The sequence below is a fragment of the Dipteris shenzhenensis genome, chromosome 3 (assembly GCF_047967505.1).
Source record: "Dipteris shenzhenensis isolate YYH24624 ecotype China chromosome 3, Dip_SZ_1.0, whole genome shotgun sequence".
NCBI classification, from domain to species: domain Eukaryota; kingdom Viridiplantae; phylum Streptophyta; class Polypodiopsida; order Gleicheniales; family Dipteridaceae; genus Dipteris; species Dipteris shenzhenensis.
The window spans coordinates 6,021,249-6,037,761 of NC_141598.1; the positions used below are offsets into that span (position 1 = coordinate 6,021,249).

The 16,513-nt window shown below is 40.5% G+C and overlaps 1 long non-coding RNA gene across 1 annotated transcript; it reads left to right on the top strand.

Moving 5' to 3' along the window:
* Nucleotides 1-8,196: 8,196 nt before the first annotated feature.
* LOC147903280 (uncharacterized) lies at nt 8,197-9,368 on the top strand. Its single transcript, XR_015543739.1, has 2 exons — nt 8,197-8,525; nt 8,646-9,368. It is a non-coding gene; the product is annotated as an uncharacterized LOC147903280 (long non-coding RNA).
* The last annotated feature ends 7,145 nt before the right edge of the window (nt 9,369-16,513 follow it).

Below are 16,513 nucleotides of genomic sequence, written 5' to 3' on the forward strand. Positions count from 1 at the left end.
TTCAATATTCAAGTTTAAATTTCCTACGGGCTCCATCTTCATGGCATACTTTAGCAAGTAGTATGAGAGGCCGGTGTTTGTGATTCTTTGAATGTTCATGTGCCCTTGCCATAATAGCAATAATGCAGCATGATATGGGACCACATTCCAGTGTTGTTAGCTGGGTCGGTAGTACATCCATCGATGTGTCTGTGGATCTACAGATGCCTTCATCTCTGGATGGTTGTCAAAAGGAAAACCATACTTGCACTTGGCAGACGGTCGTGGATCGGTCTTACAAGCGCTATTGCATCTATGCATCTGCTTTCTTTAGACAAGCTTGCATAACTTCATTTCTAAAGAATGGTGTGGAAGCTGTGAAGCCTTGTCTTCTTCGAACGGGACATGAGCATCTATTTCATTCGTTACTCGCTCAACGTCATCGTCATGTAACCATAGCATAATGTGCGCATAGAGTGATCCGTGACTCTGCACTTTGTATCCAACTAAGTAATGCTGTACCCTTCCCAATAAGCCGTTGTCACTTAAGATGTATTGCTGTAAAAACTTTTGGAGTCTCAGGTGGAAAATCATTGCACACTCACACTTGATGGGATAGTCTTGCCAAGTGAATTGCAGATTATATTGCTTGACGAGTTCTTCAAGGTCGTCAAACTCTAACCATCGTGTGTCCATAACCTCATCAACTATCAACGTTAAGAATATGTGAGGTAGGCCCCACTCATCAACCATTGTCATTAGATCCTTCAAGTTCCTGCGATGCCAAGAGGGCGAGCCTGGGATTATTGTCGGGATTTCAAACTTTAAAACGTCTCTCATTAACTCGTCGTTTGTCACGTTTGGTCTTTCGCAGTGCTTCCGATCGATATCTCTTTGTAAAATAGCAGTTTGTGTCCCATGCGCTATTGTGAATGCTTGGCGGACTTGGTACATGAGCAATAAATATGGTTTGTATAATGTGAATAGCGAGAAGAATGTTGAAATTCTCATTTTTAAGTACTCATGAAAGAAGAGTCGGCCATGATGTGCATCATGACCAAAAGGGAATATGAATGGAAAAAGCGTGTTCTCAAGTGTCAGCTCCTCGCCTTGTATCATGGCATTTTGTGTTGCAATCACTTCTCATTCGATCAAATTTCCCTCTGTACATATCATGATAGTTCCGACTTCTCTCGTCGTTGGCTTGGAAAATTGTGATTTATTTGGAACATGGTCAATTCGCTCTAAGACTGACAAATAGTTCATGTCATGAGCACCACCCATTGCCTCAAATGGAGAATCAGTCGAACGTTTTTCTATTATTTCTGTGATAACATCTAATGTGACAACATTGATTCCTAGCCTCGGATGAGGCCTCTCAAGCATGGTCTTGTATCGTTGTAACAATGGGTTTGAGACAAGATTTAGAGATAGGATGTCTTTAGTATCTGATAAAAAATCTTCAGTGCTTTGGCAAAATCGCTCTTCGCGATTCCAACATATTAAAGGATTATCCAATAATGACCTTGATGTCAATTGTCCTGCTGCCAAAGACCACATGACTCTTGTTATATTTAGGTTGACATCTAATAGTGACAACATTTGCACATGGAAGACATTTGCTCGAAGGATCGATTGCATGTACTCGGCTTCGTAAGGAACAGAGTAGAGCTTTCAAAAAGGATGTTATACACATGCCTTGCAAGTCATGCATGTTGCTAGTTCTTCGTGAGACTTCTCTGCATGTATGTGTAACAAGACATTGGAGAAGCAACAAGGAGGTACTATGTTGGATTGTCGTAGACTATTAGATTGTGTAAGTTTCTTTCTTTTCCCAGTCCAAAGCTCGCATTTTCCACATGATGCACATAATTGTAGCTTCTTAATGTGTTGCAAGTAGTCACTATTCCATTCACTTAGCAATCTGTCTAAAAACATCTAGGATATTGTTGAGGGCTGTAATTTCCTTTTCTTTTTTTCTAACGTCCTAGTTAAAGCTAGGCGTCGTTTCTTTATAATCCTGTCTATTGCCATTATTCTAAATGTAGGTGTCGTGCATCTATCATAAGCAAGCGAGTACAAAATTAGTTTATGTGTTCTACAAATAATCTAACATTAACAAAGAACAAACTTGAAGTAGCGAGTTTCTTCTTTATGAACTTTGTAGAACTATGAAGGATTTCCTTCATTGTAAAGTTTCCTTCTTTTTTTCTCGAAAATTAAAAAAAGAAAAATACCTGATTATAATTTAAGCTGAGAATAGTAGGTCCGTCGAGTCGACGTGTGTGGTTGAGCATTCCCTTCTTGCGAACACCTCGACATAGAAACAGAAAAAGAAGAATTTAGAATATGCAAAAGCGATTTATTTAAAAAAAAATAAATGGAAAACATATATATATATATATATATATATATATTATATATATATATGTGTGTGTGTATGTATATATAATTTATATAACCACATAGTGTGGGCGGGGAGGTGGTGCGCTTCCTTCCCCAAAGAGTTATAATCCGAGGGAATGGGCCCTTTCTCGTGCACTGAAGTTAAAATCACCGAGAGTATTAGTGCGGAGATTGAGTATCACGTTTATGTAGGAAACTAATATATTACCTAGATCTCAATGAGCATATCTGTACTCCAAGTTGAGCGTCGTCCAAGTTCTTGTACAAACCAACCATATGCATCTGCAATACGTTTGAAATAGAAACAATGTCAAAATATGGTATCATTCGACAATAAATTATTAATCTAGCTTATAACGGGATTTCTTGGATCTTTTAAAAAAAGTAGTTTGCATGGATCAGTCGCACACTTGAAATTAGTATGTAAAGGCTGATTTTACAAAGCTCTGAGAATATCCAACCTAGAGAAAAAATGTCCGAAGTAGGTGTCCAAGGTTTTTTTGTAGTACCATCATATAGCTCAGGAACTAGCCAAACCATCTTGCCAAGTCTCTCTCTTTTGAGCTCAATTCTATTCTTGTACTTAGTATCTTCCTCACTAGAATGTTTGGCTAACAAGTTCTCCTTTGAATTTATTACATGTGTAGCGCGTTCCCAGTCATAAATACCAATCTGCACTCGCATAGTAGTTGCATAGTCTAGAAGGACATTTCCACTGTGCAAATCATTGTGGATCCAACCTTGTTCGTGCAGCTTCTAAAGTCCAAGGCAAAGAGCAAAACAAAGTTTTGGTAGCAGAGTCACAAACTGTTCTATGTTATTTGCAGGAATTTGCTTTATCTCTAACTCAGGCTTGGAATGCATGAACCTTTTTTTGGTTTCTTTGAAAAATGTGCACAGTGTCCCCTCCATTAAAATATGGTGTGAAAATCCAATGTGGTGCACTTATTGACATAGCAATTGGCCGAACCAGGATGCTATGTTTAACTTGCATTGTTGATTCCTTCATAAAAGTAGACTCCCTTTTCTCTGGATTGCCTTTAAAACTCTTCGCTACATAATAAGCAATCGGATTGATGCCTGATACTTCTTTGATTCTTGCTAGGAAAAGTTGCCCAGCACCGATTTTTTTATCCTTATATATTTCATATGCATGATCTTGCAACCAGGCAGTATAGGTTGCTATAGAAAAAGTCGTAGCAATACTGTCCACTTCTTGCGTAGAAGCATTGTGCGGATTTGGACCAATCTTCTTCTTAGTTGGCGCATACAAATTTGCTCGTATACCATGAGTTTTCCTTTGTTTCCACATACTATGCCAAGCCAAATAGTTCTCATTCGAAGATAGTGATTCATCTACATATTGTGCATGATATGTGATGTTTCCTATGATGGTCGTCACATGCTTTTCCAATTCTTTTGACCAAGTTACATCTTTGAATATGTCTTTTACTTGATCTCGTATGTTTGACACCTCTTTGATTTTATTTAGCCTTTGCATCAGATTTTGTTTGAATACATCTAACAAAGTGTCATCGTCCTCGATTTTTTTGATCATTGTCTTGTCTATGTGTGCGACAAGTAAGAGTACTTCTCTTTGAATATAAGCAAAAAGCCTCTTCAACTCTTTGGAATGTTCTTTGGTTGCCATGTCAATACGTTCAACACATCCTAAACGAAAGCAAAATACAAAGTTAAGCGACAGGAAATTTAAAATTATGTGATAATATTATAATTGCAAAGTCAAAATTATGCTAATATAACATATGAGCAGATCCTTGCAGAAATATCCCAAGGTACAAAGTTGATATTGCATAGTGAACTCAACAAATATTTAAAAAATTTTATGTTGGAAACATGGTCAAACAATATACCATTTGAGCAAAACCTTACAGAAATACTCCAAGGTACAAAGTTAATAGCATGTGCAAAAACATTATCATGCATCTGTAATTTTTTTATTTTGGGTTTTAAGGTAATTAAGACGAAATCAAACAATATACCATATGAGCAGATCCTTGCGGAAATACCCCAAGATAAAAAGTTGATATCGTACAATGAGTTTTACAAGTTCTAAAATTTTATCATGTGGAAAAAATGTAATGCACGATGAAGCCTCCCATAAGTCATTTGAACCAAAATTTAGTTTACAAGGGCATTTTGGCCTACCAAGGTTTCGGCCACAAGCTTGACGCTACCTCTCTCTATTCCATTCCTCAGAAGAAACCCATTCGATGTTAAGTGAAGGCTGCAAACGATTTGACTGTTTGAAAATAAGTCTTCAGAATAAATGATTCTTTGTACTATGGAGGGGTCTGGGAACTACGATTACAAGAGCTTACCTTGTGAAAGGCACTATTTTGACTACATACAAATCTAGATGGGCATTAGCATTAAGTGTTTAGTGAATCTACTGGGCATTATTGTCAAGCGTAGAGCATTGTTCTGAAGTGACGATAGAATTTTGTAACCATTTGATTGAATCACATCTACCCAATACCATTAACAAAGGAGGAACTACCCCTCAGGAAAGCCAGTTAGGAGGTACGCTGATCGAGAGTTCCTAACTCGAAAAGTGAGGCTGCGAGTTGAAGGAAATATGCATGGCTTCGTGAATGCCCATAGGACGTTCTATTGGAGTGAAAGCAAGCGGGAATGCCTACAAGGAAGTATACCAGTTGCCAATATTGACGTTGTATTCGAGCGAAGTTCGAGCGAAGGCAAGCAGAAGAACAAGTAGGAGATGAATTCTAAGGACATCGCAATCTACATTGAGGCGATGTCATAATCGAATCATAAATTTACTAATCCATTACAGCGTAAATTAGTTAGTTCTACAGCTTTGAGAAGCGCCAATAATTGCAAGGATTTCAGCAAAACTTTTCATTACGATCTAAAGCACCACCCGGATCATGAGCAACTTGCAATTTAATTGAAATGGCTATCTATCAAACTAATTAGCGCCACAGAGCTACTTCAAACACCATTGCTTATGCTGGGGACTGTTGCTTGGATGGCTCCCTTTAGACTCGAGGGATTAGCTACCTCGAATTCCCTTTTTTTTTGTTCTTTTCGGTTCGTGGGGCAAGGGTGATCACAGATCGTGGAGGAGGAGCTGAGGGTGACAGAAAGGGATGGTTGGCTGGCTGTGAGGGGAGCGATGTATCTCATCTGCGACCACCGTGAAGGTTGGAGCATTGGCTATGTTTTCTTCCAAACCACAGAAATCGATTGCCAGTACTGACTGAAGGCCAAGGGCACTTAATTGCAAAGCTACGCTAAGCTTGCAACTTTGTTTCAGCGTGGAGGCTTAAGAGAGCGGCTGGGGAGCAGGAAGAATAAAGCAATCACAAAGGAGGAGGCTGGGAGGGTAGGACACACGAGGGATTGATCTCTGGCACTCGCTGTGGGTGTCCGTTCTTACCAATAGTGCCGCGCTTTTGGAGATCCAGGCTTCTCTCCTTGAAGCATGTAAAAATAAAAATCGCCCAACTCGGCATCCTAGCTAGCGAAGAGAAGGTCGCAAAGCAATGGAAACGACAGAAAAAGCAATGCAAACGACAAAAAAACACGTACCTGAGCAGATGTGTTTTGACAGAGCCTTTGATCTTGGGATTTCTGAGGAACCGGAGTTTGGAACGAGTATTCTTTTTACGGTATTCTTCACAATGCCTCAATCAGAACGAGTTTTGCTCTAGCTTCAAAGTTGGAACGTTTATATAGATTTATCATGAAAAGTGTGTGTATGCTTTTTAAGTTTCATATGCTTTTACCAAGAGTTTTGTTTACACAAAAAGCACAAAAAGCACAAAGCAAAGCACTCCTCAATCCATACCATTAGATCTTGACAAAATCAACGTACGAAATTGAGACAAGTGGCTTCATGAGAGCTCTTAAAAGCCAAACATCCCTTTAGGCTGCCTACCGTAACAAGTGAGTATAAGTACTCGTGAACAATGCCTTCAAATTCCTATGATGGAAGCTCGTGCATAGCAAAGTTTGAATGATTTGCAAACTCTGTGTGTGTGTGTGTGTGTGAGAGAGAGAGAGAGAGAGAGAGAGAGAGAGAGAGAGAGAGAACCAAAATGGATCTTGGACACTTGGCAAGAAAGTGTGTGGGACACTTTTTTATAAAAGTGTAACTATAGCGCTACCTGGAAGGCAGTGCTAACAAAGCGACTACTAGTAGTACTGAGCAATGCCCTTAGAGGGATGAGTTGATTAGGAAGAGAGAGAGAAAGAAACAGGGACTAGTTGATTTGGGAAGGGGGAGGAAAGAGAGAGAGAAAGAAAGAAAGAGAGATATCACAATGAGGAAAGGCTTTGGGGGAGCTTCGGGGGAGGTTCGGGATGTGGGACGAGGTTCAAGAGGTTCAACACATGGCAAAAGGCAGAGAAACTGCGGTCCAGAACACGTGGCGGTGGCAAGACTCACGAGCTGCACAATCCACATGGAGCTGACAGAGGCAGCGAGCTGCACAGTTGCAAAGAGCCAGAGACGTTGCAATGTTGCTGCATTCACAAGTTGCACAGTCGTGCAGGGCGAGGCAGTCTGGACTCTGTCACGCGAAGGCAGATTGTGAGGTGATGTTGGAGCATTGGAGCAATATCTAATCCAGAAAAGGCACGCAACCGGCGATCGTCAACAGCTCGAGTCCCACGAAGACAACATGTTAGTAACCATGGTCCACGTGGCAGTCGAGCAACAATTGGCGAGCGGCACATGCCACATGGTAGCATAGTTGACGTAGAGAGAGAGAGAGCGCAAGAAGTAGTAGATATATATATATATTATATATATATGTATGTATGTATGTATGTATGTATATATATACTTATTTATCATATAAACATATACATATATCAACAAAGTGAGAGAGACGTGTGTGTGTGTGTGTGAGAGAGAGAGAGAGAGAGAGAGAGAGAGAGAGAGAGAGTATCTATATATTTTTATTATATATATTATACATACATATATATATATATATATATATAGCGAATTTTTTTCTTAAAAAATTTCTTCTCCTTTAATATATATTATATATTACACATTATATTTTATATAATACACAGACCAACACACACACACACACACACACAATATTTTTATATACTACACAGACCAACACACACACACACACACACACATAATAGGTGCCCAAAATCCTCTTTGGGATTGAAATCAGTGTCTAGGTGCATTGTATCGGTCTGATGCAATTCCTCACTTGCAAGAAACATTGACGATGGGAGGTGCAAATTAATCTAAGTGTTTGTGGGCAAATTATTAGCAAAGTAGTATATAAATATAAATAAATAAATAAAGAAACAAATGTAATAGGTATAATATATTATAAATTTATATGAACTATAATATATATATATATATAATATCATATATTCAGTATCTATATAATTTTTAAATATATATCTTATCTTATCTTATCTTATCTTATCTGATATATACTTTATATTAAGGATGGAGGGAGGCTCTAGCAAGCCCACGTCAGACAAAGGGAGTTTCTAGGGAGGAGGCTGGAGGCTTCCACGTGGAAGGTTGGGGCTGGACTCTGGAGTGAAGAGATTGTGAAGTGTAGAGGCTACAAAGGGTAGATCAGCATTGAATGCTTTTGTAACACCACCTCCAATTCGAATGCAGCACGGCATTTCGCTCTAACTCTCCTACAACTTGCCGCCCACATTCAAATTTCCTCCATCGCTAGCCAAGGTTGCTTGGCTTCTTTACTTCCTCCTCCAAATTCCAATGCCTCTCGGATTCCTGGCTGTCCTTTTCTTCCTCCAATACCCTCCCCTTTTCTCTTCACGAGACGCTCCCTCACCTCCCTCTCTGGCATCGCTCGCCTTCTCTCCCCGCTCTCTTCGGACCCCTTTGCACTAGCTCTCTCTCGACAAGGCCTATCCTTCCCGTAGTGATGCCATCAAAGCCCTTCGTCAGACCTCCAACAACTTGAGCAACGCTCGGGATCCCTCCATCAAACGCAGACCTGCCTTTCCCCCGAGGTCCCTTGCTGAAGAAGCCAGGCATGCGAGATTGTCCCCTACGACCTGTGCTTTCCTATCCTCATGAGTCATACCCGTGGTGAAGGGCTGTATCCGAACAACCTCAAAACCTTCGAGTTCAGGTACTGCAGGACATAGGTTGTGGTCATTCTTTGCAGATGGGTCAAGGAAAGCGCAAGATTGTTTCACGAAACCTTCTGTCAGCGGGGGAAACTTCTTTTCATGGTGGTCATGCTTTGCAGATGGGTTAAGCACAGAGCGCTTCTGGCAAGACGGATCCCTCTCAGTGGTGGGACACCCGAAAGAGTGCTTCTGGCAAGACTATCTCACAGATCCCTCTTAGTGGTGGCAGGACATCCTACGCTGCCTGCGCACTCAGCAAAACGAAGCTGCTCCCTCTGATGATGAGACGGACCTCCGGCACACTGGTGATGGACTTGCAGCACGCTACACAACATGCTGGTGATGGACCTCCAATTTTATGATGGACCTCTAGCTTGCTCCGGTGCTCTGATGACGGGACCTTCAGACTATGTGCAGAGAAATTCTGTGGACTTGCAGCACGCTCACACTACAGCTGCGACAAACCTTGAGCTCACGTTGCAGTCCTCATGCAGACCTCTAGAGCTCGCGCTCTTGCACACGCCAACCTCCACGCTAACCTCCAGCATGGAAACCTGCTAGCCTCCGACTATCTCTGTGAGCACGCTGACCTAGCTCTAGCCAACTTCTACCTCCAGTTCTCTCTCTGTGAGCCCACCTCCAACTTCATGCCCAACTCACAACCACTCCACCTCCTCCTGATAGCACAATTCTCGCACGACTCCTTCCATCAGACAAATACGCATTGATGCTGGCTGCTCAGGTGTGCTACCAGGCTATCCCGAGGCCTCCTTTCAAGTCCACTTTGTTCGTGAAGACCAATCTCTTCCACATAGGCGTTTCCATAGTATCTACGACGGGCGTCTTTTTTATCTCCGTTTATGGGCTTGAAGCCGTTTAGCTTCATGTGATATTGCATTTGAGTTGTGTTCTTTCACAACATCAGAAGTATAGAAGCTTAAATAGCTTTTACCCGACGAAAATAAATCTCAAATCTCTGAAAGTCTGTGTGCGCTTACTCTGGCTTTCCTTATTAATACCTCTTGACATTTAGGATTCGTGTGAGATTGTAAGTTGTTTGTAATGACCGATCCATTGGCTTTAGCCCCAGTGATGCCTTGCTCACTACTGTCGAAACAATGTGGTGCAGCTTTAGGCACAATGGCAGAGGGGAATGGAGCAATCCAAAAGCGCGTTAGACAACGTGGCCGAGTGATTCAACTTTCCTTTAGCGACATTGTAAATGATCACCTAAGCGACATCGTTTTGAAACAGGAAAGTGAGCAAACAAATGTAAAGAAGACGCAATCAAGGGCACAAAGCAACGAAGCAAAGGTGATGAGAGATGCTCCCTTTGCAATCAATTCTACCGATTCACAATCCAATGATCCTACATATCACCAATCTTGCATTTTTCTCCATCGACACTCTGGTAGCAATTAGTAAGACATTCAATATTAAAAAACGATTTCACTCCAGAAAAGGAGGAAGTGAGACGGGAAAATCAATTTTATAAAACATGATAAAATCATCGATGAACAGTCTAGGAATCTCAGACTACCTATCGAAGAATTAAAAGCCAGTTGTTGCGTGATCCTTGAAACTTCTGTCATCCCCTGACGATGGTAAGATCTGCTTACATCTCAGGTTCCATACGGTGCATCCACTCGCGCAATAGGCCGATGCATCACCTAGATGCTAACAAAGATTCTTTTCAGTACTCAGCTCATGGAAAATTGTATCTTCTAAACAAGGATAGGATGAAGTCTATGATACAAGGACCAGGTTAATCAACAATTCTGATCCTATAGCACACCCAAAACGGATTTGGAGACTCAAATATGAAGCTAGCACAATCTCTTTATCTTAGCAGGATGTTGAGTAGGTCTACGTGTGTTGGATTGCAGGTAAACTTGCCAATGGCCCTGCCATGCATTTGCTATTGTTTCTCTGTTTCTGTTCTCCTTTCATGTGTAGAAGGGCTTTGTTTTGGCTCTGCAAGCCACAAGTTCTCTCATGACCTTGACTCTCTGTTGGTTTTCTCCTTAAAATTCATGGCAAGGTTGTGTGGCCAAAAAACCATAATTTTTCTACAAAATCTTGTTCTGCTTCAAATTTTTGGCTTTGCCTTCCTAAGCTCAATACCTCCAAGATCCTCCCTTTGTAAAAACTGCATACAACTCTGTGCCTCGAGCTATATCTATTTTCTATTAAATGTATCAGATGTTAAGAGAAAAGGGAGTTGATGATCTTGGAGGTCATAGGAATTCGATCAAACAGACGACTTTGGTGAGAGAAATGTTTCTTTAATTTGATGGAATTTTTAGATCTAAACATAAAGACATGTGTGTATGCATGCTTGGATGTGTGTGCAGGTGCGTGTGCGATTGCATGAGTGCGTGCATGTGTGTGTGTGTGTGTGTGTAGTAGACATTAACAACACCCCTTTCATAGTGAAAAGTAGACAAAATTTGGAGTGAAAAAAGAGATGTTTTAATAGAAGTACTTTGCAATAAATATCCATAGAAAAGAAATTGACATCATTAAAGGAAGAACAATTTTTTTAAAAGAAATAAAGCGAGCAGTAATGCTTTGAAAAAGTCATTGGCAGCATCACTTTTATTGAAGAGGGGAGTCTGCCTACTTGCCATCATTCAACAAGAAAAACATGGTGAGAACCAGTTAAACCTTAGTTGGAAGATAGGTGTCATAAACACCCCTTGTTATCGGAGTCACAATAAAGTTAAATGCTTAAGACTTACAAAGCTAGTTGAAAAAATTAAAAAATTGTAAGGTGTGATCATTAGGGGTGTGTAGAATTATGTTAAGAGAATAATGGGGTTGATGAAGTGGGGGGTATGGCAATGAAAGAGAAACTAGGTTAAATGGTCAAAATGACAATCATGAATAAATAGAAAATAGGGAGAGAAAGGAAAATTTTGGAGAGACTATTTAGAGGAGATAAAGCCAAAGAGAAGGTCTATAAGGGATATGGCAATTAAAAAGAAAAGGGTAAGGAGACAAACTAGAAATTTAAGATATAAGGGGGGAGTTATGTATAGAGATAAGTTTATATTGAATAGAAGAAAGGGTAAGGAGACGAACTAGAAATTTAAAAATAAGGGGGGAATTATGTTAGAGCTAGAGGGGGTTGGGTGTATTTATATAGAAGGGGGGTTACAAAGACTAATAGAAAGGGAAGCAGGCCAATAAAGAGAAAAAGAAGGAAAGGAAAATTAAAGGAAAATAGGGGGAAGGGGAAAGTCAGTAAAAGGTAGGGGATTTTTTAGAAAAAACTATCTAAAATAAGGAGTAAAGAGAAAGGAAAGAAAGGAAAGTTAGAGGTACAAAAGAGGAAGGGAAAGACCGGTAAAAAGGTAGGGGAATTTTTAGAAACAAGGGGGGAATAAGGAGGGGGATTAAGATGTCGATGAGGGATGGTATTAAAGGGTTGAATAGAAGCTTGGGGGATTAGGGATAGGAGAGAGATGAAAGGGGGTTTTAAAAACCGACAGGGTCAAAGGGGTTTTTTTGAAAAATAAAAAACCAAGAGGGGTTAAAGGGGGTTTAATTTTTTTAACTAAAGAACCGAGAGGGGTTAAAGGGGGTTTAACTGAAGAAACTAGAAAGGGAGGGGGGGGGGCGGGGGGAGAATAAACACTAAAGCAGTAACAATGGAAGGAAACTAGACTAGGGGGGGGGACGAGAGAATAAACACTAAAGCAGTAACAATGGAAGGAACCTCAGAGTCCATGGTAAAGTCATCGTGCGGAATTCGAAGGTGGAATGATGACGTGAATCGAGCACCGTGCTAGCAGCATCGCTCGATGGACAGAGGAGAGAAAAGGTATAAGGGAAGTAGACGCACTAGTTGCAGAAGGCGTGTAGATTTTGTTGACCGGCTAACGGAGGAGAGCAGAGGATTATGGGAGGTTGCAATGGAAGGTAGTGGCTAGTACTAGAGTAGTGTGGGCGCGGAGTAGAGTAGGAGCAGTCGTCGCAGACAATAAGTGAGCGGGGAAGGTGGTGCAGAAGGGAGGGCTACCGAGGAATCTGCGGAGCAGGCAGAGAGTGCAGAGGCAGCGGGGAAACCAGAGAGCTAAGTGTAAAGGGCTAGTGTGAGGGGAGGACCATAGTTTAGTGAGAAGTAGGAGAAGGGTGGGGGTTAATATATAGGGAGGGTAGGGTAGTCGGGAGGTGAGGGGTTTAGTGGGATGTGAGGCGAGGTATTAGGTCGGTGCTTCGAGGATTTAGATAGGGCTCTGACGCATAGCGAGGGAGACAGAAAAGACAAGGGCTGCGCAAAACTAGGGGTATTTAATGAGGAGTTTTAAATGAGTAAAAAAAGAAGGGAAGCGGCCGCGCGGGGCGGGGGTTTTAGAAAAGTTTAAAAATTAAGTTTAAGATATAGAAAATTAAATAGGGAAATAGAAAAATATAGGGAAAAGGGTGATATAGAAAAATAGAAAAAGGTAATATATTGAAAAAAGTTAAATAAAAAATATAGAAAAATAGGAAAAAAGTAATATAGAAAAAATAGAAAAGTAGGAAAAATAAGGAAATTAAATAAAAAAGTTTTTAGAAAGAAAGGTAATTAGGGAGATTAGGGAAAAGAAAAGCAGGGAAGGTAGGAAAAATAGGGTAATTAGAAAATAGAGAAGATAGGAAAACAAGGAATACAGGGGATTTTTTAAAATTAGGGAGTGTAAAGGATTGAGAGTTTTGATGTAAAAAGGGGGGGGGGGGTTGGGAGGGGGAAGGGAAAAATGTAAAGTGAATGTTAAGGAAGAAATGAATAGGAAGTGTGTGTGTGTGTACCCTCCTTTGCCCTAGTAGAGTACATCACACAAGGTGAGATAGTAGGTCATCACATAGTGTGATGACCTACTGTTTACACGAAAAGGGAAAGAAGTGTGTGTAAATTAAGTTAAAGGTGTGGAAATGAGTTTGAGGCAATGTAGTTTTGGATAATTTTACTGATTCTGTGGGGAAGGAAGCCATTGTCCTTGCAAACGTCAATAAGTTACGATAAGTGAAAAAAGGCATCAAATTCATCAGAGCATGAGTAAAGGATAGGGAGAATAAAGGTTAGGCAGACTTTGTAAGATGATGAAAAAGGTCGGTTGTTATGGCAGCAAATAAGGGAGATGGTGGGAAAATTGAGGAGTTTTTTTCTTCCAAACAAATGTGGAAGATAAATCTCCAAGAAAAGGGGGGGAGAGGGAGATGTGAGTGTTTAAAAAGGTGCAAGAGAGTTCAATGAGATTTTGGTTGGTGTTGATAAAGGAGGAGGTTAAGCTGCATTTGAGGGAGATGATGTAAAGAGGGTAGATGGTAAGGGGGTCATCCTCATTAAGAGGTTTGGAGGGGTCGAGGAAATCGGTGATGAGAGGATTATTGATGATGAAGAGTATGTCACCGGACATACCTAAAGGTAAGGAGAAAGAGAAAGAGAAAGCCAAAAAGGCCAAGACATGCTAACTTCTTTATGAACTTGAACTCGGAAGAAGTGAGATACAAGTGGCACCAAAGAGGTGAACAAGAGAAGCCCATAGGGATGCCTTTAGATTGGGTCTAGCAGAGAGAGCCAGCTTGGATAACACAGGAATCAAGAAGAAGGTGGTTGTAGCTTAGAAAAGTATCAAAGCTAAAGAGAGTTTTTACATTAGCCCTTTTTGTGAGCTGGATACTATCAAAAGTGAGATAGAAGCCTTTGTAGCCTACTTTTGAAGCATGTTCGCAAAAATAGGTAAGGGATTCCATAAGGCTAAAAGGGCCAAAATGGGGAATGGCTTCGTAGCGATTTGCTATGTCAACAGTATATAAGGAGTGAATCTCAAGGGGTAAATTTACAAGGAATTGTAAGTTAGAATTAATGCCCCAAAGCATGTTTGTGGATACATTGAGAAAGTTTTTATGAGTGGAATGTCATTTTTCTCCCTCTACGGAGATGACGTTTTTTAGCTCTTTGAGCCCTGAGGCTAAGAGATTAGTAAGTGAGGAGAAGATGCAGTTATGGGCATTGGTAAGCCAACGAAAGCTATGTTTGTGTGCCTTGTAGCTGCACATGAGATAGGGTAAAGAGTTGAAAGAGAAAGGAAGATTGAGCGAAACAAGACTAGAAGCAAGGGATGAAAGAGTGGTAGAAGGGGTGTTGGATGAGGGTAGGAATTCAGAGGAGTTTAATCTTTCAAGCCGGGTTAGGGTGTGTACTAAAAATTTGCAAAGAATGATGGGGGTTTGGGAGGCCTTATCTAGACTGGTGATGAAAACATGGCCAAGATGCCAGTTAACTTCATCAAGAAGAGTTTTATCTTCAAGAGGTGACTTTTGGGTTTTACGGAGGGGAAAGAAGGCACAGAAATATTTCCAAAAAAGAAGGGAGAGGCTTTCTAAAAGGGGGTTAGGGTCCAAATTTAGGGAGAAACAGACATCGTGAAAGGTTTGGATGAGTGCTTGAAGAGCGAGATGTGGATCTAGAGGTGTGATAGGAATGTGATTAAGGCCATAACGAATGTGGGAGCGGAGAAAGGGATGATGAAAGAAGCTAGGGTCAGAGGTACAAATATGGAGTTTGTTATTAAAGGATTTGAGAAAGGGTTTAAACCTTTTGAGAGAAGTGCAAAGACAAGACAAGGTGAAGTTTTCTGCTAAGAAAGTGAGTTTAGGCTTGTAGAGAAGGGATCTAAGGGGAGGCATATATTTCCAACTAAAAGCAAAAGTGTCAAAGGATTGAACAGTGTCTGAAAGGGAATTCAAATGTAAAAGTAGAGTATTTCTATAAAGGGACTTAGGAGGGGTTTTAGTTAGAATTTTGTTAGTGTACAGAACATGAAAATATTTCACTTTCTTTTGAATATGAGACAACTATAAATGTAGCAAATCATTGATGAGAAGGGTAGCAGTGCATACCTCGGGAGAACCAGATGGGGCAATTTGCAAAATTAAAGAGCCGAAGTAGATCAACGCTTATCTCAATTGATTGAGTAGTGTAGATCATCATCAAGAGCTTTAACTTTGGGAACTAAAGCAATGGAGGAGGTCGAAAGCTATCGTCAAGCCACCATGAGGTGATGAATGGGATTAGAAAGCAAATGGAGCACGATAAACGCTAAAGTAAATACCTACTTCTCCTAACACAGACGATACAGGGAGCCAGTTACTGAAGTATAGGAAGTATTGTGAGAACACGAGCAAAACAAAAACTATTACGTGGCAAAATGAAAGAGGGTTGAAAGAAATGCATTATTGTTGCATACCTTGGATGTCCCCATTAGGGATAAGGGAGGTGCAGCGCTTGTCAGCAAAGATGCTCAGGGTATAAGGATGTCCTGAACCTTGCAGCTTGTAGGAGATATGATACAGAAATTCATAGCCCCCGAAAGTAGAGGTTGCAACTGGTATAGGGGATAGTGTACGAAAATTATCCATGTTACAAGGCAACACTATGAAGGAAAATGCTACGAAAGGGATGAAGAAGATTCTCATAGTGCCTATAAACCATAATTAGTATGATGCCACCGCTTCTCTTCAAGGCTACACCTGGTCCCTAGTATGATCATTTTAACCTTAGGGGTGTGTAGAATTATGTTAAGAGAATAATGGGGGTGATGAAGTGGGGGGTATGGTGAAGAAATAGACATATGCGTAACCAATGAAAGAGAAACTAGGTTAAATGGTCAAAATGACAGTCATAAATAAATAGAAAATAGGGAGAGAAAGGAAAATTTTGGAGAGACTATTTAGAGGAGATAAAGCCAAAGAGAAGGAATAAGGGATATGGCAATTAAAAAGAAAAGGGTAAGGAGACAAACTAGAAAATTAAGAAATAAGGGGGGAGTTATGTATAGAGATAGAGGGGGTTTGGGTGCATTTATTTTGAACAAAAGAAAGGGTAAGGAGACAAACTAGAAATTTAAAAATAAGGGGGGAATTATGTATAGAGATAGAGGGGGTTTAGGTGTATTTATATAGAAGGGGGGTTACAAAGACTAATAGAAAGGGAACG